Genomic DNA, 23,925 nt, shown 5'->3' with positions numbered 1-23,925 from the left:
CTTAATGTAGCTTTAACACGCTGTGCAAATGTCACGGCAGGCTGCAGGTCACACAGTTCTGATGAGTGACAAATACAAAGAAAGAGCAACAAAATATCTTTGCCTTGTGTTGGGCTCCCACGTGCCTCCAGAGAAACAACGAAGGGATGAACGGCATTCCTCAGGGCTGACTAACATGTAACTTCTAAATCTTTCACATGTGTCGAGTCAGGTTGAGATCCTGCGAGTGTGAAGGCCACTGCGTATGATTCACATCGTTTCCTCATCGATCCATTCGGTGAGGCCTTGAAACCTGTCTGGAGGCATCTGCATTTGTTATGTGTCTCTACTCATTTAATTATCACCTGTCACCTGTTTATTTATCATCTACAGTAAGAGGGATGTTGTTTTCTCCTCGGTGGGCTGCATTAATACTTGGCAGTGGAGCGGTCCACGTTTGTTCCTTTACCTCCCTTTCGAAAACTGAGCTGCTCATCTATCCCTCTCCTGCACCTCACTCTTGGCATACTGCTGTGCATGTTAGGTGGAGTAACCCACTTGACTCTGTAAATCTTAAGACGGGCAACCTTCCCCTTGCAAATGAGTCAACTTGCAGCCACATTAAATAAAAAAAGATATAAAAATCAATTGCTCATTTCTCTCTCTCTAAGTCAAGAAAGAGGCTTGTGGTGTCAGGTGTGGCTTGAGAGCAACATATTCCGGTTGATGCAGCTTGCATAATGTCAAATCTGGAATGCAAAGCCAGTTTATAAGCTCATATTCTGCAGCCTTCACGAAATAAAAGAAAGCCAGTAGTTTAAGACCACAAAAATAGAGATGACCCCCTGGGAAACATAAATCTCCACGGCAAATTTCCATAATCTGATTCTCAGGTAGAAACACAAAGGCAGCGAGACAAGGTTCAAGTAAGGGAGCTCAGTCCATTCATCCACATCTCTTATCCTCCTCACACTCATCTGTCACTCCTCTGGGCTTGTCCGCTTACACAGAACCAAATTTTCAGAGTAAAAGCTAAAGCTGCTGAATTCCAGCACTGGCGGCGCTCGGGGCTGCTCCTGGCACCGGAGCAATTCACAACACCGCGGGGGACGTCACCACCTTCCTCTCTGGTCCAGAGAGCGAGTGTTTCTGCAGGCAGAGGCTGATTAGTGATTGCTGGCAGCGCTGCAGCAGTGGAGTGTGCCTGTTTGTTACCTTGCCCAGAGACCGCCCACCAGCCTGCAACTGGCCACTGTGTGTTCCTCCTTGGCAGAAAACGCTCTCTCCACCCAGCTTGCTGTCACTTAAGGTTCCTCATTTGTACGGCTGTTTATCAGAGGAGCGAATGCCAAAAATGTTTTTCAAAAAAACAAAATCTGATGAATATTCATCTTCACATTTTCCTGTCTGATTTCTTCTGTGTCTCCTGAGCATATAGAATACAGCAGAAAAAGTCAAAGGAGAGAAAAAGTTGTTTATAGCGACTGCTGGATGTAATTACACATCAGAATGATTTCTCTCTTAATTTATGTCTTTTCCTTCCAGTTCTCTTGCACGGCCTGGCTTGTTTTTGACACAGTCATCTATCAGTGTCATCATTAATCATTTCTGGAGTGGTGGACAAATATGGGCACTGGTTCAGAACTGAAGTAGATCGACAGGGGATGCTATAGACTATACAGTCGTCATTGGGACAGAGCCACATTATTGTTCTCACATGCGTATTGACAGTAATTCTAGTCTGTGTCTGGCTAAAGGGAACATGGACAAGAGGAGGCAGACATTCAAACTACCAACCCAACAACAACAACTAAAACTACAAATATATGATGTAGTACGATATCTCACTTGACTTGAAGGTACACAAAAGAGTAACTTATGGTTAAGTCCTTAGTAACTAATAAGTCTATATTTGGTAAGTAATGATTAAGTAATTGGAATTAATTTGTTGTCACTAGTTCATGCCACTTAGCGGCTGGTCGACAACAACTCAAGAAGAAAGTGGTCTGTGTTTTGATTGACAGATATTTATGAACTAATCATTACCTAATGATTCATTAATGTAATATTCATTAACTCATTATTACCAACTACATAGTCCTCGGATCACGGTTACTGAGGAATCGCTGATTAATGATTAATTAACTAATAATAATAATAATAATAATAATAAAAAAATTGTATTTGTAATGCACTTTATATTCAACAAAAAATCTCAAAGTGCTATCAAGTGATTCATTCCTTACTCGCTCCTCAGCAACTACTCCCATTTTTGAGTGCCGTGTTATTAAAGTGTGACCCTCTTTTAAACCTGCATTATCCTTTAAATATTATTATCATAGAGGAGCCCTGTCTCCTCTGAGCAAACCTTGGAAGGACAATCAGGTTTAAACAGGTTATTGTCCACACAGTGGCCCGAGGAGGAAGAGAGCCTCGGAGTGTTTACTATTCGGCCGTGCTTGCAGTCTTGTAGCTCATTAGAAAGCGGTTTGATGGAGTAGATAGTGAATTCAAAATGTTACATAAACTGTGTTGACATGGAAAATTGAAAGGATGTGTGGGTACACCCTGACCTTGTTAGAAAAGTGCATCTCTTAAGGCCAGTGACTCACACAGCAACAAAGAACATACTGTTCATGTGTTACAGCCTTGGATGAACATACAGTACAAACACACATTCGCACACCCTGACAAGTAAGGAGCTTACATAAGGACACGTCTATGCTCCTGGCGGCAACAGGCAGGTATAACTGAAATAAAGAGTGATGGATCAATGTAAAGAGAAAGACAACTACAACATTAGTTCCTGTGAAGTTACAAGAAACACGCTATAATTGTCTCGCTTACATTACTTTAAGGTTAAAAGAGTGTAATCGATGACATCAGCCTGCGTGATTGATTACAGTGACAACAGGCTCTACATAGCACATGATGAGTGTTGTCAACATGCATCCTAAATAAAAGTTTACAATTGAGTTGGACCAGAGTCATTACAACTTCGTGACCAAGCAATACAGTGACAGTGATCATGACAGTTATTGTCATCCAGTTGCATATTACTGTCCATATATACTGTACAGGAAGTAAAGATGGTATTTCTTACCAGAAATCTTCAGCTCCATGACAAATCTCCAGCCAGCTGGCACATTATTTAGGTTCTGGAATAAAATGAGACGGTATTGGAGAAACTCCTACTTTCCAACTTCATGAATCAACCACACCTCGTCCGCGCGAAAAGGTTTAGGAACCACTGGTTTTGTCAGCATGTTAAGTAGATCTTCTAATTACATTTACAAATTTGCATGAAGCACGAGGTACAGCTGAGAGTGATGGGAATTGTATTATATTTTTACAGGCTGTCATAAACAACACTTTTGCACCGATTGAGATCTTTAATTGACGGCTTTATATAAAAAGTCAGATGATCACTTACATGTAAGTCGTTACAGTTCATCCGGAGGGTATCATCCATCCAGTAGTTGTTGTTTTGATTTCACTCAAACTCGCAATTTCTTCAGGGGATCACTCAAGTCATCAGGATTCATCCTGTCAGAACAATGAATGTCACATTTTCGTCCGCTGAGCCTGGACAAAAGTTTCTTCTGGTGCATATGTCATGGTCTTTATCTGTGGAGGGAGTTCACTAAGTTCACGAAGTTCGTGAATGAACTTGAGGATTAAATTTTAAAAACGGACAAATGTCCTTAAGTGCTATAAATGAAACAGCTACTGAGCTTGCATGTCAACAGAACCGTCTCCATGACAAATGAGCAAACTCCATCCACTGATGAAGACTGTATGAATGGACCTTGACTTAGGATAGTTTTGTCGAACAAGAGTGAACTTTTTCCTCCATGTGCTTCGGATCAGGTCTGTGAAATCTTCCATAAAAGTGCATGTTTTTGGTGGGGATCCCAGGGTTCAAGAGGTATACCTTGTCGTCTTATCTTCACTTTCTAAGCTTATTTTGTGGAGCAAAGCAAAAGAGAGCAAGAGGAATAGAAAGTCAGTGAAGTGAATGATCTGGGATCTAGCAGCAGGAAACAAGCTGCTCCTCTTATCTCCTCTTCCAGTCCAGTTGAGGATCAGACACCAGGACGACAGAATGTGAAAGTAAAGGACTTAGAGCGGAGGACGCAGCAGCAGGTTGCTGACTGAACGACGGAGTTTAAGATTGTGGGAGAATATAAGAACCTTACAATGAGGACGGGGGGACATGCACAGAGAGACGGAGGGAGACAGAGGAAATAAAAGAGGGTGCACTCTCTCGTCTCCTTATCTCTTTCCTACAAATCCACTTTCAAATCGGAGCGCGGAGAGAAAGAGAGAGCGTGAGAGAGATCCAGGCAGGGATGGAGCAGTAGGTAGTGGCGCTTATCTGCTGCCTTCAGTGGAGTTTGAGCGCCAACAGATGGCATTGTAAAGCTGTCATCACTTTAGCGTTAATAGAAAAACCTGATCCCATCATGCCACAGAGAAGAATAGAGACCTCGTCTTCTCTCTCTCCCTCTCCTCTCGTTGGCTTGAGCCCACTCCATCAAATTAAATCATATTGTATTACATCCTTCCCTAATCATATTACATCCTAGTTCCATATCCTTGAGCTCCCTGGATTGAATGGCTGCTGGCGTGGATGGGTTCTGTAATATAATGTGTATTTAAAGGAAAAGCCACAGTGAATGCCACACCCAAACTTTGTGTCATGTGCAAGAGTTTACTTAAGAATTACATTTATTATTTCCAGATAAGCTACTGAGGCTAATCTGCTGCAGGCTGACCTGCGTTGAATGGGTATCACCATGGATCCGAAGCCTCTACAGGACTATTATTCGTTGAGTGTGTGTGTGTGTGTGAAATCCTATCTCGCTCTATTTATAATATCGCTTTTCATTCTTTCCTTCACTTGATTAAATCAACTTTTAAATCCTGAGTAAGACTAGCACTTTGGAATAGAAAGCGGAAAGAAAGGTCATCAGGCCATCGCTGCAACTTTTCACACAGTTTTGGCCACACAAAATCGTCTTTGAAAGCCTGAACAGGCTTATAGAGTTTGACCCCTGCTTTACCTTATCTGATAGATGAATCATTGCACTCCAGTGGGGCTCTACTGGAAAGAAGACATGTTTGATAACAGATAAAATCCATTGAATACACATGTAGGCAACCAAGACATTGCTTTGCAGAAGTTTCGGAACAAGTTTGGGAAGTGAAAGAGTAATATCCTCCGTAGACAAAGTCACAGTTGAAGCACTATCACAGTTCAGAACAATTAATTGTGTTAACAATTAACGCAGCAAATCGCAGATGCGTCCAGATTTATGTGTGTTAAAGGCTACGTACCGTATTAAAACGTCACAAAATGTGTCATATCACGTTCACAGTACATGTTTATGACCTGACTTTCATGTCGGGAGGTGGAGGGGATGGTGATGGAGTTGCAGGCGACAAGACTGTCAAGACAGTTTCTGCAGTTCAAGTCTGCGTTTCAACATTTGTAAGGTTGACACCACTGGATATTTTTAAGGAGACCTCAGGACAATTTCCAGCCGTGTTTACGGTGAAAAAAACGCTGATATTTTTGACAGGAAGTCAAAGATTGGCAATCTCCAATGTGTCTGTGGTGACAAAAGTGGATGTCTGTTAACGAGACCTTGGGACGTCTCCAGTTGTGTTTCTGGCGACTGAAACGGGTATTTTAAACCAAAACGGATGAAACATCAAAAAAATTGCAACGTAAAGAAATGCTAACATTTATTCTGGAGATTTGATTGTTCCTGGTTGAATCATCAGTGCATTTTTAACATTATGATGGCTGCATTCCACTTAGGTGAGCTACTTCCTGGCCTCTGGTGCTGTGCATGCTCACTCACTGGCATGTGAGTGTCTTTCAGCTTTTTCTTTGCATTGGTAGCTGAGGCTCATGGATATTGTAATATTTCTGAAAGAAAAGTGCAGTTTCTCTGAAACAAAGTTGAAATCATTAAAACTGGTGGCTACAATATGAACCTATAGGATCTTTACTTTCTTCCGGTGCCTTTCAGGTGTTTTTACCTGCACACTTGTATCTCTGTTGTGACTCAGTTATGTTTTTGTACACATGAACAACATAACACATATTTTTCTCTGTAAAACCACAACATGTCATTTTCCTATTTGGTTTGTACCCAGCCAAAAAAAGCCTTGATTTCCATCAGTGAAACAAAAAACGGGATAAACAATATAATAAAAACAGGATTATCCGTAAGTGAAAGTTGGACGGATAATATGGAGGATAAATTGTCATTTCAGTCCTCCATTACTGGTTGTAAATATAGAAACCAAACCCTGCAGAGTGGTAATTGCCGTAGAGTCGAGGGAGCCAAATACTAAAATGAGTTTATTTTCACACACTGAGGTGATTCATTTGGTCTGGAAATAACAGTTCATGTCTGGATGGCAGCGAGTCAGAGAAATGCCTGTGTCTTATCATAGACTTGGAACATGTTTGTCTCCTCTCAGACCGATATTTCTATAGCTGCCATAACTGCTGCATTTCTCTCCTCGGCGTATTCAACTCACTTGTCCTCAGCCTACAGAAAAGTTTGGAAATGAGCCCGGCCTGATATCACTGGAAGCCCCACTGAAGTCCACTGTTTCCAGCAACAGTAAATGAAAGCTGACATAGTTCTTTTAGAGTGTGTTGCTGTAAACCAAGACAGTAAAAAGGACTAAGTATTGTGTTTTATATGTAGCCCCCATAAATTTAACATAATAGTATATTTGAAGTGTTGTGATTTTGTATGTAGTAGCGTATGAACCTCCACAAGGTGGCGCATAGTGCTCACCGATGGGTCTGAAAATCAGCGTAGAAATGAGGAAGAAGGAGGAAGTGAAAAAAACAAACAAGATGAGCGCAAGTGCGAGTGCAGCTTTTTGTGAACAGCGTGGAGCGAAGGTTCATATACTGATTAAGTTTGAAGTTATTGTTGTTCGAGAAGAGGTCAAAGTTGTCCGGGTTGATGTTGTGTCGCCAGAAGATTAAGGAGGACAACGAACTAATGTGTTTTGATGACTATTCTCCGGTGAGTGTGTTACGTTTTCAGTGCTAGCTTAACTTCGTTAGCTTGAGCTCAATTCACGAACGTGAGTGATGGAAAAAAACCAATCGGAGGAATGTGAGGTGTTTGGAAAAAATGCTTATCACCGTTGATTTAATGATGTATGAGATACTGCTAGTAGGAACAATAGCCTTTTAAGTTTAATTTTCTTAAAAGCGTGGTTATTTGTGTTGTGACTGTGTGAATAAGTAAAGATGAAAGATATCAAAACGAGCTGCTAAGATCTACTAATGCTGCATAGTTTAAAGAATCAATATGGACTTTAACTAAGGTTAAACTGTACACTATGCAGGTTGGTTTTTTTATGGTTGACTTCTGAGAGAAGACGATGGCGACTCGCAGTGGTTTCAGCGGGTGAGCGGCAGTCCGGTCGCTACTACAGCTTCAAGTGGAGCCACTCCGTGGATCAGGATACTACAGCTTCAGCTGGATTCCAGATAAGATTTGACAAAACAAAAGAAAAAGGGGCCCCTACATAACTGAACTGAGACTGAACTAACTACAAAGGAGACAAAGTGAAACTTTTGACTGGACTAAACTGAACTTGAAGAAGCAATTTTCTTTTATGAGGAAGATCCCACTTTACAGTGGAGGTGATTTTATTTAAGTTAGGTATCTTAAGTGCCCGGGTACAGCAATTTACATTTGGACAATTGAGGTATTTTGTTTATTTTTTTATTGTGATCTTGGAGAGCTCTGGGTAAACAGAGGTACATTTTATTTCACTTGAACCTGGTTCCCTATTTTATTTTTCCATTTTTGTCAAAGCATAACATAGAGGTGAATAAGCACTTATTGAGTGAAGTGTTTCTATTTTTTATGGTGAATAAATGCATCCGGATATTGTCTAAATATTGCACTTGTGTTTTGCTTATTAATCCTCCAACTAGAACTTAGATTTTAGATATTGATGTCATACTATTCCTCAGACTAACCTCTCTCACTGTAAGTGTTACATATAGTTAGCTTTAGCGTCAATAAATACTGTCCTCAAACTGAAAAAAACACTGTTTCAGACTATTGCTGCAGAGGAGGAAGATACATGAAACCATGTAACCAGGCGGTTCTCTGCCTGTGATGGCTTCAATTTTCTAAATTGATGAGTCGCACCAGAAGCATGAAGAGTCCTGCACACTGCCACATATAGCTGCTTTACTCTCACATTCAGTGTTGAAATCAGAGCTAATTAGAAACACACAGATGTCATAAACATGCTTCACTAAGTGCAGATGACTTGTCAATATCTCTGCCGGATTATTTTCCATAATTCTGCTTAGAAATCATTAAAGAAGATGCTTACTATAACGAGATCTTGCCTGGTAATCCTCATGTTTAGCCGTATTATTCAGTATCAAAATTATCCTGGGGCTTTTGTCTGACCGCGACAGGCTACTGTGCAAACACAAACCACTAGTAGCTAAAGCATTATTACTTTCAAATGTGAATAAATCAATTCAATCGCCTGAATAAAAGATGTCAAATTCAGCAAAATCTCTGAAGTTGAAACCTTACGTTTCCTAAAGTTACATTTACAATCTTTCTCTCCTCACAATGCTGTGCTTATACTTGGTTAGGTTTAGGCACAAACCCACTTGGTCAGGGTTAGGGAAAAAGATCATGTTTTGGCTTAAAATACCTGTTTTGGTCATCACTAACACGGATGCAGATGGCCCAATAACCGGTAAAAAATATCCAGCTTCACCAGCTTGGCAGCCTTGTCGCCTGCAGCAATACCAAACTTCAGTGGACCGTTTCAGACTACCCAGGCATCATTGGTCCTCCTCATTAATCTAACTTCTTACAGACTGTGCCTTTATCTCATTAATGCACATGAAAGGTATCTTCTAACTTTGAACCAGGCACAGCGCCAGGATTAAGATTCAGGATGGGCCACAGTAATTTTTGGCTGGACTTTTAAACTACAGAAGTTAATAGTGTTTGCCCTCCGACTCCCACTGGCAGTCTCACCCAAACAGAAACCACTGGTATCATGCTGTGGTTCGGCTGATTATGACACTTTTCAGCTATTTTTTTAAAGAAATTCTAACATTTTCGGTGCCAAGATTGCTCATTATTTACCCACCACAGACTGGTTTATATCACAAATGCAAACGGTACACAATTGCTCAAATCATGAGAAAATGAAAAACACTGTCTATTACTGTTTGTGTATTTCTTCCTGCGGATTGTTTAAACCAGTAAATCCATTCATTCAGATCACTGACATTTTATGTGTGTTGAAAGAAATAGCATCTTGTTTAGAGAAGAGGTTTATGTTTTTAAGGCATATAGAGACAATCAGGTCAAGAGTTTCAGCTCTACCTGTCGTCTTATTTACATTGGAAATGCATTTTCAGCTATAACACAAGACGGTGACAACCTCTGTAATGTGACGACTGTGAGTCGGTTGCAGGGCTGGATTAACGTAAAATGGCCTCTTGTGATTGGTCCAGACTTCACACATGATAGTAACCTAATTAATGTCTAATAAAGTCTTTATTGAGTATTTAAATGTTCTCCTGGTCATTGAGGTCGGGCAGTTGTACGAGTGGGTGTGCCCATGCCCGTTAGTCCCACCCACAATGCTGCGCCTGCTTTTTAATCCAATTTTAATTGTGTATGTGGTGTTGTGTGGTCATGTGACCTCCTCAAAGAAGTATAAATATGTTCCTTTCAGAAAGTGCAGATGAAGTAATAATAAAAATTGCTTGACCTGACCAGGACTGAGTTTTTACCTTATACTAGTCTTTGTGAAACATTTGATTGGACGGGCTTGGCAACGTAGTGACAATTCACAGGGCTACAGGTGCAAACAAGCTAACTGCTAACACACTAGGCAGCTGGGAATATGCTACAGGTTTTACTGATGAGGGGAAAAAGCTTCAAGCTAAGACGCTCAATCAACGAGAAACATTCACACGAAAGCTACACTGCTGGAAAAAAAATCTGACATTGGAATATTTTGGTTTCCTGTGATACGAATAAATGGGAATTTTCAACAGATAATTTAATTTAAAGCAGCTCAATAGAGGCGATGCACCTGATATCACAGAAGGCAGAGTGGCGGAAGGACTACTGAGTGGCAACATTGTTCATTTATTAAGTGCTACAATCTCAACATTCAGATAAAAACGCATCTAAAATGTGAAAGGGCTGAGTTACTTTGCATGACTTGACATTTCACATCCTGCGATGTGACTGCTGAACCTGCACACATTGCAGTGTTGATGCTGAAACACTGTTGTGCAGCCCTAATTCAAACATTCACAAACTTCAGTCAAAAGGCATCTTTACAAATGACTTCTATCCTCTAAGTCTGCGTAAACCAATTTCTCTTCCACAAAAGAGGAATGTGCGAATGTGCATGTGTAACAGAGGAGCAAGGTTGATGGTGCAATAAGTTACAAAAGCCATCTCTAGTTACTATTCTGAAAGATCAGCCCTGAACTTGACCTGCAGTACGGCTTGCTGTAGGTCAATGGTGCAGAATAGTAGATCAGAATTTACCAAAGCTGTACTTTATGCTTTAAATCTACTAAATACAACTATTCCAATGGAATAACTTGATTTCACTGAAAACTTTTGCCATTTTAACAGTTATGTGACCAGGCCTTGAAGGTTAGTTAAGTTAGTTGAAAAGATCCAAAACTAAAAACTAAACTTAAAGCTCTGGTCTACGATCTGAGAAAGGTTTGAAAAAAGCATCCCCCCCACACACACACCCCTCCCCTCTGTGCTCCTTAACCCCTCCCCTCCCCCCACACAGACCGCGACACAAACGTGTCCGTAAACTGTAATCTCTTGTTTATGACAGATAAGACACACAAATACACACATCGTAACGCCTATATGATAATCCATCATATTGATTTAGCAAAGGCTTCGTTGAAAACAAACGGACAAGACCGGGAGGAGGGTTAGCAAAACAGCCGAGTAGTGACCGCAGTAGAGCCGAGAGCGAAAAGCGGCCAAAGGTATGTCGATTGCTGCTCAGCGGCTTATACCGATCCCCAGACTCTTATACCGTTCCTCGGAGTGGTGTGCCGCTGTTATGCCGCTGATATTCCACCGACACATGGCGGTGTGTGTCACTACAGACTGTTGTGCTTCTGAGAGACCATAGCTTTAAATGAATAACATAGTATAAATAAATAACAGGTTAGGAGATTCCTTTGTTTAGTATTGGAGAGATATCTATTGAAGTTAACATGGTAACCAGCTAGCGCCTTGCCAGTTTGTATGTGAAGAGGTGATACTCAGTTACTCAGAGCAGTTACCATGCTGCACCCTATTTGTTTGCAGTATGAATTCGACAATTCTTACGCATTGCACCTTTAAGAATGAATACTTGCGTCTTCCCCTCTCTCCTCTTTTTCCATCTTCCTCCTTCTTTCTCTGGTTCCTTAAGTAGACTTGTGCTTTCTTAGTTGCCTCCTTATTCCTATTTTTACTTCCTCCCTTCCTAACTTCTTTACATTTTTCATTATTCCTAAATCAGTGATTGTATTTGGCCAACTCCCTCCCCCCTCCTCCCACACAGACTGTCTCTTTCTCTCTATCTCATTCACACACACCACATTCTCACACATGTACCATCTGTACCTCTGCATTGTGTCGAGCTACAATAAACCAGTTGTGATGTGGGCACAGGCCTGCACTGTGAAACTGCCAGTAGAGACATAATAGTCTGTGGCACGTAGTGTGTGTCTCTCAGTGTGTGTTATCGCTCTGATTCTGGCCCTTTCCACCCCCTCATTTTCTCTCTCTTTCCGTCCGTCTCCTCCTCCTCCACTGCTCCCCGCAGAAACAAGATAAGTTTGTTGAAAACTCTTTGTTGTTGGAGGCCATTGTCTGTTGCCTCCTGTGAGTAACTTTATGTCCACTGTGATAGATGTGGCCAGACCCTGCAAAGATGTATTAGTTAATTAACTTAATGGCGTGTGTGTGAATATATGGTGTGAGTAAGCAAATGTGTGTGTGCACGTGTGCAGTATGTGCATGTATACAAGTGTGTATGAGTAGTTTCAATGCATACTGTGTGTGCATTTATGCGTGTACGTGTTGTCCAGTGAATTGAGCAACATAAAGAAAAAGGCTCATTACCTCAAAACCAGGAAGACAAATTGGAACCAATGGTCTGATCATTACTCCACTTATAATTAATGATGCTGAGTGCTTCCAAGCGAAGCGCTTATCCCTGCACTTTTTCAGCGCGGATCCAACTTTACCACACGATTTAACAGGAAGCATATTGCACAGGTGGCGCTGATGGTCTCCAGGTAAGAAAGAGCGAGCACACGAGCGGAAAGTCGCCAGTTTGAATCTTTGCACCAGCTGGAGAAAATATGGGCTGGGGAAGAAAATGAACAAAAGGTGGTGTAGCAGACTGCGGTGGCATTGGACAGCTGCCAGGTGTGAGTGTGGTGCAGGGCAGGACTAGGAAACAGCATGGAGCTCAATCAACTTTCACAACTTAATTATGTATTAAAAGAAGCCTGAAACAAGTTCACAGAAAAAGTTAAAGACTTGCGTTAGTGCGCACTTCTATGCCATTTCATAAAGATACCAGTTTTAGCTTTTTGTAAACTTTGATCAGATGTCTCACAGTTCACATATTACAATATATTATCACTTATTGACTGTAATTTACATTGTCAAATGGTTGTGGTTTGGTTAGGTTTATGCAACTACTTGGTAAGGTTTAGGAAAAGATCATACTTTGGGTTAAAATAACTAAATTCAATCTTGCAATGCAAGCTACGTAAGTGACGCAACTCACGTCACACCAACCACCCCACCCCATTATGTTAACTTTCATATGGATGTTATGTATGTAACTAAGTTAAAGTAATTCACCTTGACTTCTGGTTTCACATGGGAACATGAACAGAATTCTCCTGGTAGAAAGTCCTGTGTTTGTTTAACCCAACCATTCATTCCCAACCTCCTCCCTACATTGACTTTTGCTCTTTTTTTTGTTACTTCACCTGACTTCCTCCTTTAGTTTTGTTATAACTACTACAGCAACAAGAGGTCATAGCCCACAAACCTAAATTAACATCAATATGGGTTGTAATAAGTTGCTTCCACAGTCGACCTATATGTTTGATGGGCTGTGATACAGGTTACTTGATCAGATTAATGAAAACAAGTTTTGAGGTGATTTAGCCTAGCAGTCCCATTATTTACATATTATAACATATTATTAACATTATTACTGTGTCATGAGTCCCATAAACACTATCAAAATCAGGGCTGCCTACTATACCCACAATGCAACTTGACCGCCAACAGTTCTGTCTAAGATTCAGTTGTGTTGCACTAGAAGTGGCGGTATGAAGCCGGCAGCAGCTAGCCTAAAGCACAGATGAGAAGTTACAGAAATTCAGTAAGCTCAAAACTTTCTTTCTCCTTAGACCCAGATTTTTTTCATTTTCAAACTTTTCAGCCCTAACTGATACTGTCATCACTCAAGGGCATTTATAACAGTACACACACCTCACACAAGCCACACAAATGGCTTTAAACAACTTTTTCTGCGAGGCCTAGGAAACAGACTTTGATGTTTAAAATCTGTGAAGTTCCCCTAAAGGTTCAGAATGAGTTGTGGAGGACCCTTGAATCTGGTTTGTTGCTCCTTTGTGTTGATGCACATGTATACTGGATCCTAACTGGCACCAACATCAACCTTTTTAAATCGATTTGTTATCAGCCTGAAGTTGTTGATGTCATTATAGGCTGCTAACTCAGGTTTTAGTACCACAGTAATCTTTGGCCATATATTGACTCACATAAAAAAAATATTCACATGAATTCTACGCAATTAGGTATACAGATTTTAAAGTTGGAGGAAAAGAGCACTGGCACTTGTTCTTGGCAAACACAACAGGGACAAAGTTTCTTCAACCCATTCTTGTCTCCGCTAACTGTATCCAACTACATCATGTCTCTTTTACATGTAAAACCATCTAACATAATCGTAATGAGTGTAAACAACAAACATGCATGCAGCTGGGAGATGTTTTAGTGACTAGCTTGCTACCTTTAACAGCCTTTTTAGTTTCCTTAGCTTTTTAGTCTAACAAATGTATAAACACACAACTCTCTGAAATGCCACAATCATGTAAACACAAGCTAAATAGCTGTCATGAACATACCTCAGGCCTTGATAATTACTCCTTGATGCTGTCGCTGTGTGCTTTGTGCTAATGTTAGCAGCTGAAAGAGACTGTTGCACCTGCTGCAACTCTGTTCTTTGGCTCAGGGGCTGTGTGCTTTGTGCTACTTGGTCATTGGCTGAACAACAGTCAGTCACAGTGGATGTAAACAATGAACATGCATGTACCTGGGAGATGTTTTAGCAGCTAGCTCGCTATGTTCAACAAGCTTTTTATTTTCTTTTTGCGCTTTAGTCAAATAAATACATGCATATTCAACTCTCTGGAATGGCACAATCATGTAGGCACAAGCAATAAAGCTGTCACAAACATACCTCAGTCTGAAAAGGCTACCTAGCATGACAATTACTCCTTACTGCTGTAGGTGTATGATTTGTGCTAACATTAGCTGCTAAAGAAGTGTGTTGCTACCACAGTGGTTATTTCAGTGGGCTCAGGAGCTGTGTGCTTTGTGCTACTCGCTTAGTGGCTGAACAAAAGTGTTATCACCACTGTTGCTCACTGTCTTTGGCTCAGGGGCAAAGTGCTTTGTGCTACTGAGTTAACAAGCTGCTGGAGAAGCACAGCACATTGTCGTCTGTTCTAAATGAACACGCATGCAGCTGTTCACAACTAACTTCTGCTATGTATTTACCTGTTAAAAAAGGTAATTTGCAGATTGATATTTAACTATTGAAATAGCACTCAAATACTACTCAGCTCCTGCTAAGATTTATTTCAATGTGACCCGAATTGTAAATTACAACAGGCCCAAGCACTTACCTGCATTTGAAGTGACAGCACGAACAACCTGCCACAGCCCACTGAGTGCTTTAGCTGTTTGCCTTGTCACGTTCTGTGTTTTTTCCCTTAAGGTAAACTGGCAAGTCAGGAAGCAGCAAGAATAGCTCGGACAGTCTGCCATAGACCCGGGGAGAACGCTCAGTGCACACACTGACTAATAATTAATGAGGTGCAGCTGGTGAAGCAGGAAGCAGGTCAGAGGGACTGACGAGGTAATGAGCCACAGGCGTGCAGGGATTACGCTGTGGGCCCCTGGTGGACAGGTGAGGAATGGCAAACTGAAAAACAAACACTCACAGAGGCTCTGCTACATTCCTGTGGAGGGTTGCCTATATAAGGGGCCATCCACACCAGTTAATGAGTGGAAATGGGACTTTAAAATCCCCCAACAAAACACCAGTGTTGACTGGTGTATTAACTCTGCTGTGCCGAAAGGCCTGCACTGAATGAATGAAAGAACATGTAAGATATTGTTAAAGCACATTAACATTTTCTACAGTTTTCTTGCAGAAGTTTTTCATGCTGGCTTTCTAAATAAATCACAAACATGTAGCAACGTCAGAAGCAGTGAATACAGCAATCACTGTGTGCGCCTGTCTCCATGGTGATCGATGTAGCCATCGTACAAGGCAGAATGGCAGGCGGTGTCTCCAACTACCTGATATTTAGTCAAAGAAAATAAAGTACAGTTTATTAGTTTGACCAAACATTAACAAACAGACACACACAGCCACAATCCCACATGAAGAAAGCGAATCCACCGTTGCTGTGAGTGATATCGCTGTCTCTCACTCCTATTCATTGTCCACGGATGTTTGTGTGTCTGTCTGGTATATTTTATCGAAGAGAGTTAAACAACCATTAGTCACATCTTAATTAATATTTTTTTTCCCCATTCAGATATATGTCGATGAAGGTTGTCAGTCATCCAGGTCATGGTACTTCTAAGTGCTGTATCGTAGGCAACAGGACGTGTTTCAGTTACTTGAAGATGTTTCACCTCCCATCCAAGAGGCTTCTTCAGTTCTAACTAACTGGAGGGGAGTTTGCAGGCGTTTAAACTCCTTGTCCTTACAGAGTTGTTAAGGACACGTGTGAGCTCTGAGTTTCAGAGTAGTGAGGGGGTACAGATTTGTATATTGGGGAGACAAAACTACCTCTTCCTAAATGAATGGCACAACACAGGAGGGCCAAGTGGTATTGGTATAGTGGTGGTTTTGGTATAGTGCTGTGCTTTGCCTGCTTTGGCAAGGCAAAATTTCTGCCCTGAAAATGGTGTGTGCCTTATCTTTTCTCTGCAGGCAAGACTGAAGTTTCTTGGGTAGGGGAAAAGTGACTTGACTTATGGCCTAACTAACTGAAGACTTGACTTGCTCGAGAAAATGAATCGGGACTTGCTTGAGACTTGGGCTAAAAGTCACACGTCTCATCTCTCTCTTTGATCGACGACATGTCTCCCTTTCCTTCCAATGTACAAAAATAACGCCAAAATATCCTGGATATGAGTGATTTAATATTGTGCTGGTGATGTCATTTGGAGTCTTTGCAGTAGAGATCAGCCTGATTAGCTGAAATGCACCTGTGTGAGATTGTTGGTTTTGGAGAGAAAACGTGAGGAGGAAACCGCCGGAGGCAAGACACTTTGGAGACGATCGAGACTGAGAAAACAGAGATTGTTTGACTGGGCCGACGGAAAGCACCGGAGTCAGGACCGGAGAGGTCGTGTGGTCCGAGCGAGCTGGCCACAGGAGCAACTACAAGAACGTGACCTGGTGGTGAGTTAATCACGCACACCTCACTAGGTAAGGTTACATTCACCCAGGTAAGCTTCGCTGTTCGTAATTTAGTGCACTGACACACACAGTACTGCATGCACTGTATAGATACCGTGCACAGGAATGAGACAGCCCCAAAGAGAGTGGGATTAGGAGAGTGACATTCCATATTTCACTCTACTCTGCAAAAAACTCCACCAAAGTAAGTAATTGAATCATATATTCAATATCGAAATGTGATGTTTATGAAAGCAAGTGAGGGCCTCTGCCAGTGTGGCAGGATAATTCCATTTGTTTCCAATACTGCTGAGCTTGTTCTCTAGAAACAAGCACTGCAGTCTCACAACAGTAAAAAAGAAAAACTTCATTCCACTGCTATCAAGAAAATAACACTTGAGGTAAGAAGAAAAGAAGAAAAATTCTTCATACCCGTTGACTTGCATTTGGATCAAGTTAAAGTCACTCACTCACACACCATACGCAGATTCACTTCTTCAGGGACAGAAGACTTTCCGTTTATTGTTTTTGTTCCATGTACGGCACCAGTTTATCGTGTTCCCATTTATGTGTCAGGCAGGTGGCTTTGAATGTGCACTCTGACTGTGGAATAATGAGAGACGTATTCATATTAATGCACCGTGGTGACTTAAAAGAGGACTTGAAAGGAAGTCGTGCTCTGCTCTTGCTTTGAGTCTGCGTGGGTTCTGAGAAAGGTGTGTGTGTGGGAGGAGAGGTGGGCTGTCAGTGACTGAGGATCTTACTTCAATGTCCAGCCAGAGAGAGAGAGATACAGAGATACAGAGAGAGAGAGAAAGAGTGGAGGCGTATGGAGAGGAGTGGGTGGAGGGAGAGGCCTTGAGAGGGATGGGAGGATGAATGCGGGGGAAGAGATAAACACAAGCAGGAAAAGATGGAGAGGAGTGGAGGTGCGCCTCAGTACACATGAAGGATACGAGGGCTCCTCTGCTTATTGGCTATAAAGTCCCACGCGTCAGTGTTCAGGAGTTTTTACGAAAGCCTGGGTGGTAACATCAACCTCTGGTGATTACAGTCTGTGGCTGGAATGAAAGCTCACGAATGCACTGTAAAAAAGTCAGTGTTAATGGGAAATCCAGTTTTTTTACAGCCTAGTTTACCTGGTTTATTTTCATTGTTTTGTGCCTGTGAGGTACCCCCGGAGGTGCATTTCCAGCATTTACAACCAGCGGTTTTGTCCTCTGTTCTGTCCTCATGATTGCAAGAGAGCGACCGACAGAACCCACGCTCCACTCATCCTACAGTGAAGCTACAAAATATGATGCTGTACTCCTCTAGCATCAGTTTTGAAGGTGAATGTCTCCGTTGTCAAGTGCTACATCTGGTTAGACTTTGAAAATAAAGCTTTCTGACAAACAGTTCACTTATTATGACAGATTCCCATTAACGTTGTCAAATGGTCTCAATTAGGTTTGGTTTAGGCTCCAAAATTAGGCTGCTTGGTTAGGTTTAGGACAAGATCATACTTTGGTTTAAAATAACTTCAATCAGTCTTGTAACTTACTGTAATGTAAGTGACGTAAATCATATCAATGTAAGTACGCCACAAATTAAAATATAACAATTGCTACTCTTTTTGGAAGTGGAACGTTTACTTCGTTGAATTCCTCCTGACCTGAGATGATGAAATTTGAGTCTCAGCACTGCCACAGATCTTTGTCACAGTATTTTGACTTGTCACAGCAGGAAAAATACACATTTCCCTAATAACATTACTGGTGACTGTTCGATTTTGGTGTGCCGCTAAGCCACTACACTGAGCAACTTGTACACCCAAATAGTATGCAGCCAATATTGATGAATTAATCACACCTGTGTAACCGAGTCACAATGTCGTGTGAAAGGTTTTACATTGATAATTGATTATGTGATCCAAGCTACATTAACTGTTGATGTTGGTTCTTTAGTGATTCACTGCCTCACAATTATACAGTTGAACGTTTTTAAGGGGTTCGCTTCCCATGCATGCAGATTACAGTTTGCTTTATATATTCTGATATCCACCCCCCTACCCCAGTACAATAGGTTTGACTGACTGGTGAAGAGCTGTGAAATAACACTCCCATCTTCCTCTGCGCTCCCCCTCCTCTCTGTATCTTCCTCTCTGCACTAAAGCCAGCCTCTCTGTGTAGAGATAACCGTGGATGGTGTGTGGGAATGAGTCTGCAATTACAACAAGGAAATATATTAATTTATTGAACTGTAAAATCAATTGTTACAGCGCGGGGGAAAAAAAACTGCAACTGCAATTATGTTGATGTTGAGCCAAAAGGGATTTTAGGGTCTGGGAACACTGATAAAGCATCGATCTCTTCTCTTTTTATTTCCCTGCTCATCTATTTTTCTCTTTCTTCTGTGGGCCTCCCTCGTTCTTTTAGCCGTCTGTATCTGTTCATGTCCGTCTGTCCTGCCCTTTGTGGCTTCATTATTTGCAGCCTTTGGCTGGGAGTGGTTACACAAACAATATAAACATCAGCAAGTGTTTGCTAATTCTTAGTGTCGCTTTATGCAAATAAAATAATTAAAACTCGATATCTGTAATATTATCTTCTCCTCGCTTCCTTCCTTGTCCTATCTTTACTATCTAATCTGCCCTAACGCTGTTATTCTTTGCTTCACTGAGAGGTCCCATTGTTAGACTTCTAGTGAGCTTCTGTTTCATAGTTTGGCCTTGCGTTTAATCACTGTCTCTTTGTGGTTTGCATCCCTTATTCTCCAGGGAAAATGAAGGTGCACTCTTGCCAATTTTCTCCTTCACCAGGCAAAACTAGCTATTATCACTGCACACGAGGAGGGGATGTTATTGATCTTCTAACTTTGTTCCAAACCACAGTAACAGATAGAATTTCTTTTGACCCAATGTATCATCAAAGAGAACAATAGAGAGAAATAATCTGTTCCTGTCTTGGTTTCTCTCTTCCAACTTTACGCTCATTCGTTGTTCCAAGGTTATCTCCTGAAAGAGCCACTTTCTGTACGGTTAGGCTGGCAACACTCGAGTGGCAGAGTGCGTAACTGGAAGGCTACTCAGAGAGCGGCAATTGTCAATAGTATATGATCGTTTGCAAATCTGCAAGCACAACATATACATACATACATACACACACACATACTGTATGCACCACTCACACCACTTCTCCCGTGAAACCATTGTCCCCCAGTGCTCCATGACAACTGCTTTCTGTGTGAGCAACTACATTTCAATCAGGAGAGACTCAATACGAGCGAGGAAATATCTATTGACATGTACAATAAAGATGAAATGTGTATATAGTCTTTGGTAATTAGAGCCCATGATGACGTTATTGTATTTTAAGGGGGAAATTAAGCTGTGCATGGTATAGGATCCCCCCCGATGGAGTCTCGACACTGGTGGTGGTGACTGGATGAAGAGAAATGCTGAGATCTTAAAGGACGTGAAGGGGAGTGATCACCAAGTTTCATGAAAATCAGGCTAGTAGTTTTTCTGTAATCCTGCTGGCACACAGACCACCATACCAACAAATAAGCTAGAATGGCCCAGCAGTCCCCTTCGAGCAAGCCTAATCCAATATTAAAGCTTCAAAATCATTTTGATGCTACAGGGTCTTGTAATAGGGTGAATGGTGGCTCTGTCAAAGCCATAAGCAAGCTAAGACATAACATTGTTATGATGTAATGAGTTTTGTTTGTAGTTAGCACCTACATAACGTCTGACAAATTGTTACAGACCACCGAATTGCACAAAATGCCAATTTCTACATAATGTTGCTTTAATCAAAACATATTTAAATGGGCTGGATCTGGATTTTACTCAGATCTGTAATAGGTCGCTTTCACGTGACGTCACATTGCTGCATTGCGAGAGCGCGAAATTCAGATGGAGGGCAGGAAGTGAAGTAGCTTAATTACTGAGGATTTGCCGTCTGAGAAAATGCCTACGTTTTGTGTAGTTTGCGGCTGCTCCAATCGTTCTAACCGAGAAAAGGAAAAAGAGTTTTACAGAGTACGAAAGATTGTCGTTCACAAAGGTGAGAAATGTAAAAAGCTCACAGAACAACGCCGTAAAAAGTGGATTTTAAACCTACGTCTGCGGTCGGGAGGAGCAGTCTGCTAATGCTCGTGTCTGCAGTGACCACTTCGTCAGAGGTAAGTTAGCTCGCTAACTTGGTTTTTGTGCCTGTGTTTATAGCATTAGCTTGTCGTTAAAGGAATAGTTCACTCTAAAACAAAATTCAGTCATTATCGACTCACCCACATGCTGCACTTTGAGTAATAAAAAACTACACCGGACTTCTCATCAGCATGTCCATTTACTTAGTAATGATTATGATTAAGTTACCGGTAGTCTAATATGGACTTCACTGGGACTTTTTAGGCTGCCCTAGGCTAACGTCGTCGTTAAGATGTGTTGCGTGTTTGTTGACATTATAGCCGCTACTGCTAGCTGCTAGCATCTTAACACACAATATAAGAACAAACACTCACCCTGGCGAAGACCAAATGATAATCGTCGTGGAGGATTAGTAGGATGTCTGAAGGACCAGATAGTTTGTGATATCAACAGCCTTGATTGTCGGCAAATCTTTAGGTCCAGTCGAAAACTCACTTAACTTCATGAGATATGGGTCACGTCCAACATATTTGTTAATTAATTGCTTGTATCTTTGTCTTGGAACTGGATCTAAATCTGTACAATACAGACTCTCTGCAACGGTTTCCTCCATAGACATATTCTCCGTGTTTACTTCCTGCCCTCCATCTGAAATCGCGCCGCCTTCGCGCGTCATCATAATCACGTGACTGAAACCCAGCTATTGTACTCACTCATAGATACCAGCCACACCTCATTGTTTTCATCAAGATACATGCATCATTCCCTGAGAAATTCACGAAAATGTCAAATAACGGCCTATCTCACAAGCTGCTGCTGCTACTCCCTCTGATGAAGCAGTTTACCTGCGAAACGTTAGGGAACACTGGCTGAATTGGGCCTTTTATCCACCTGCAGGCCTAAACAGCCTGCAGAGGATTGTTTTTAACTTAACACCAGACACCCGAGCTACTTAAAAGACACCTACCATTTCCTCGCTATCATCCGCTCGCTCCAACTGCCTCCCGACACCTGCCTCTTCACCCTCGACGTGGACAGCCTATACACGAACACAAACACAGACACAGCCCTACAAACAGTCAAGAAAATATTCAGCCGTTATCCGGATAAATCCAGACCGGACGCAGAAATACTCTTTTTTCCTCGAGATCTGCTTAAAAGGCAATGACTTTATGTTTGGTGACAAACATTACGTACAGGTCCAGGGCATGGCGATGGGCCACAGGTACGCACTGTCATACGCCAGCCTGTACATGAGTGAGTGGGAAAGGGAGGCACTTCAAAAATGTCTGCGTAAACCCACCTTCTACTACAGGTACCTGGATTATTGGAGGATGGGAACACGGCGAGAACAGTTTTCTCGAATTTGTTGCCATTCTCAATCAACATCACCCCTCAATCAAAATAAAACATCTCTTTAATGCACACTCAGTGGACTTTCTGCGCACCACTGTCTTTTTTGCCGACATTAACCCACTTACAAATCAGAAATCAATATTCACCCGCGTGTACTTCAAACCAACTGACATGCACGCGCTCCTGCACAAAGCGAGCTATCATCCTCAGCACACATTTAAAGGCATCGTCAAATCCCAAATTATCCGGTTCCACAGAATCTCACCCTGCCCAGCAGACCTTCAAAACACCATCTCCATCCTTTTTCGTAGCCTCCGACGCAGAGGATACTCCATGCGCTTCCTCCGCTCCGTCAAAAGCTCCACTCTGGCCGCTCTCACAGATGGTCACTTATGTATCCCCCTAATCACTACTGTACCTACGCCAAACAGTACTTACAGGCAGAACTCAAAAACAGATTCAAAACCCACCTGAGCAGTCACCACCGTCTGGGACAATACAGGGTCATCTCCGTGTACAGGAAAAACAAAAACTTCCTGCGCTAATTAAGACACAATTTATTAGACAGGTGCCGGACACAGGGCCAATTAAACACCGGGCATTCCAAAACAGGGAATTCCTTTTCAACCCACACAGGGGAGATCCCCAATTAACACAACTTTCACGTTACAAAGCAAGAACATTGTTTATTGCATTATATGTCAATCATACAATCTCATGTACATAGTCGAAACCGGCAACACCCTCCTCACAAGATTAAAGCAACAGCTCTATAACATTGGGCAAGACGGATTGACCGCCCCCCTGGTAAAACACTTTCAAGTCCACTCCCCCAGCACCTCTCCATCACGGGCCTTCAGACATGCGCGACATGGACGGTGGGCCAGCGCAGGAAGAATGAGAGGCTGTGGATCAGCAAACTGAAGACAGAGGTCCCCTCAGGCCTCAACCTCCCCTGAGAACAGGGACAGAAAGAAAATACACTTATTGTCACTACCTCCACAGTACTGAAATAAAACCACTGTAACTGCAACTGTACACATCTGTTTGCTGCCTGTTCCTTCCCTTCTCCACCTACATTGCCTTACCACACAGCCAAAAAATACCTTAAAATAAATAACAGACGAAATAAATAACAACAACAAAAAAAAAAGCCATCATATTAGCCATGAAATGCTTCTTTACTTTTGATGGGTTTTACTTTTGAAAAGAAAAAAACGAAAAGCAAAAAGTAAAAAAAAAAATGTCTTCAGCCATTTAAATGATCTGATTTGTGCTCCTTGTGATAATTGTGCTCCTCTTCTAATCAACTAATTTTCAATAGAAACAGGTTAACAACTAGGATGGCGCACACCTCTGGAAACTAAACTGCTTAATGTAGAAGTAAATAAGAAAACAAATCAGTCCTTTTTCCGGATCCACACCAAAAGTTAATGGGGTCTATTCTGGGCCGAGACCCGTCCGCTTTTCTTGGAAATCCATTCAGTAGTTGTTGTGTAATCCTGCTGACAAACCAACCAACCAGACAACAAATGGACACATAAAAAAAAACTAAATACATAGAATCAGTGTGTTTAAATTATATTTGTCTTTGTCACTGCATGGTCAACTTAGTTTTATTTACTCTG

Source organism: Pagrus pagrus (genome assembly GCF_965226575.1).
Source record: "Pagrus pagrus genome assembly, chromosome: 5".
Taxonomy (NCBI): domain Eukaryota; kingdom Metazoa; phylum Chordata; class Actinopteri; order Spariformes; family Sparidae; genus Pagrus; species Pagrus pagrus.
This window is presented reverse-complemented; position numbering follows the sequence as displayed.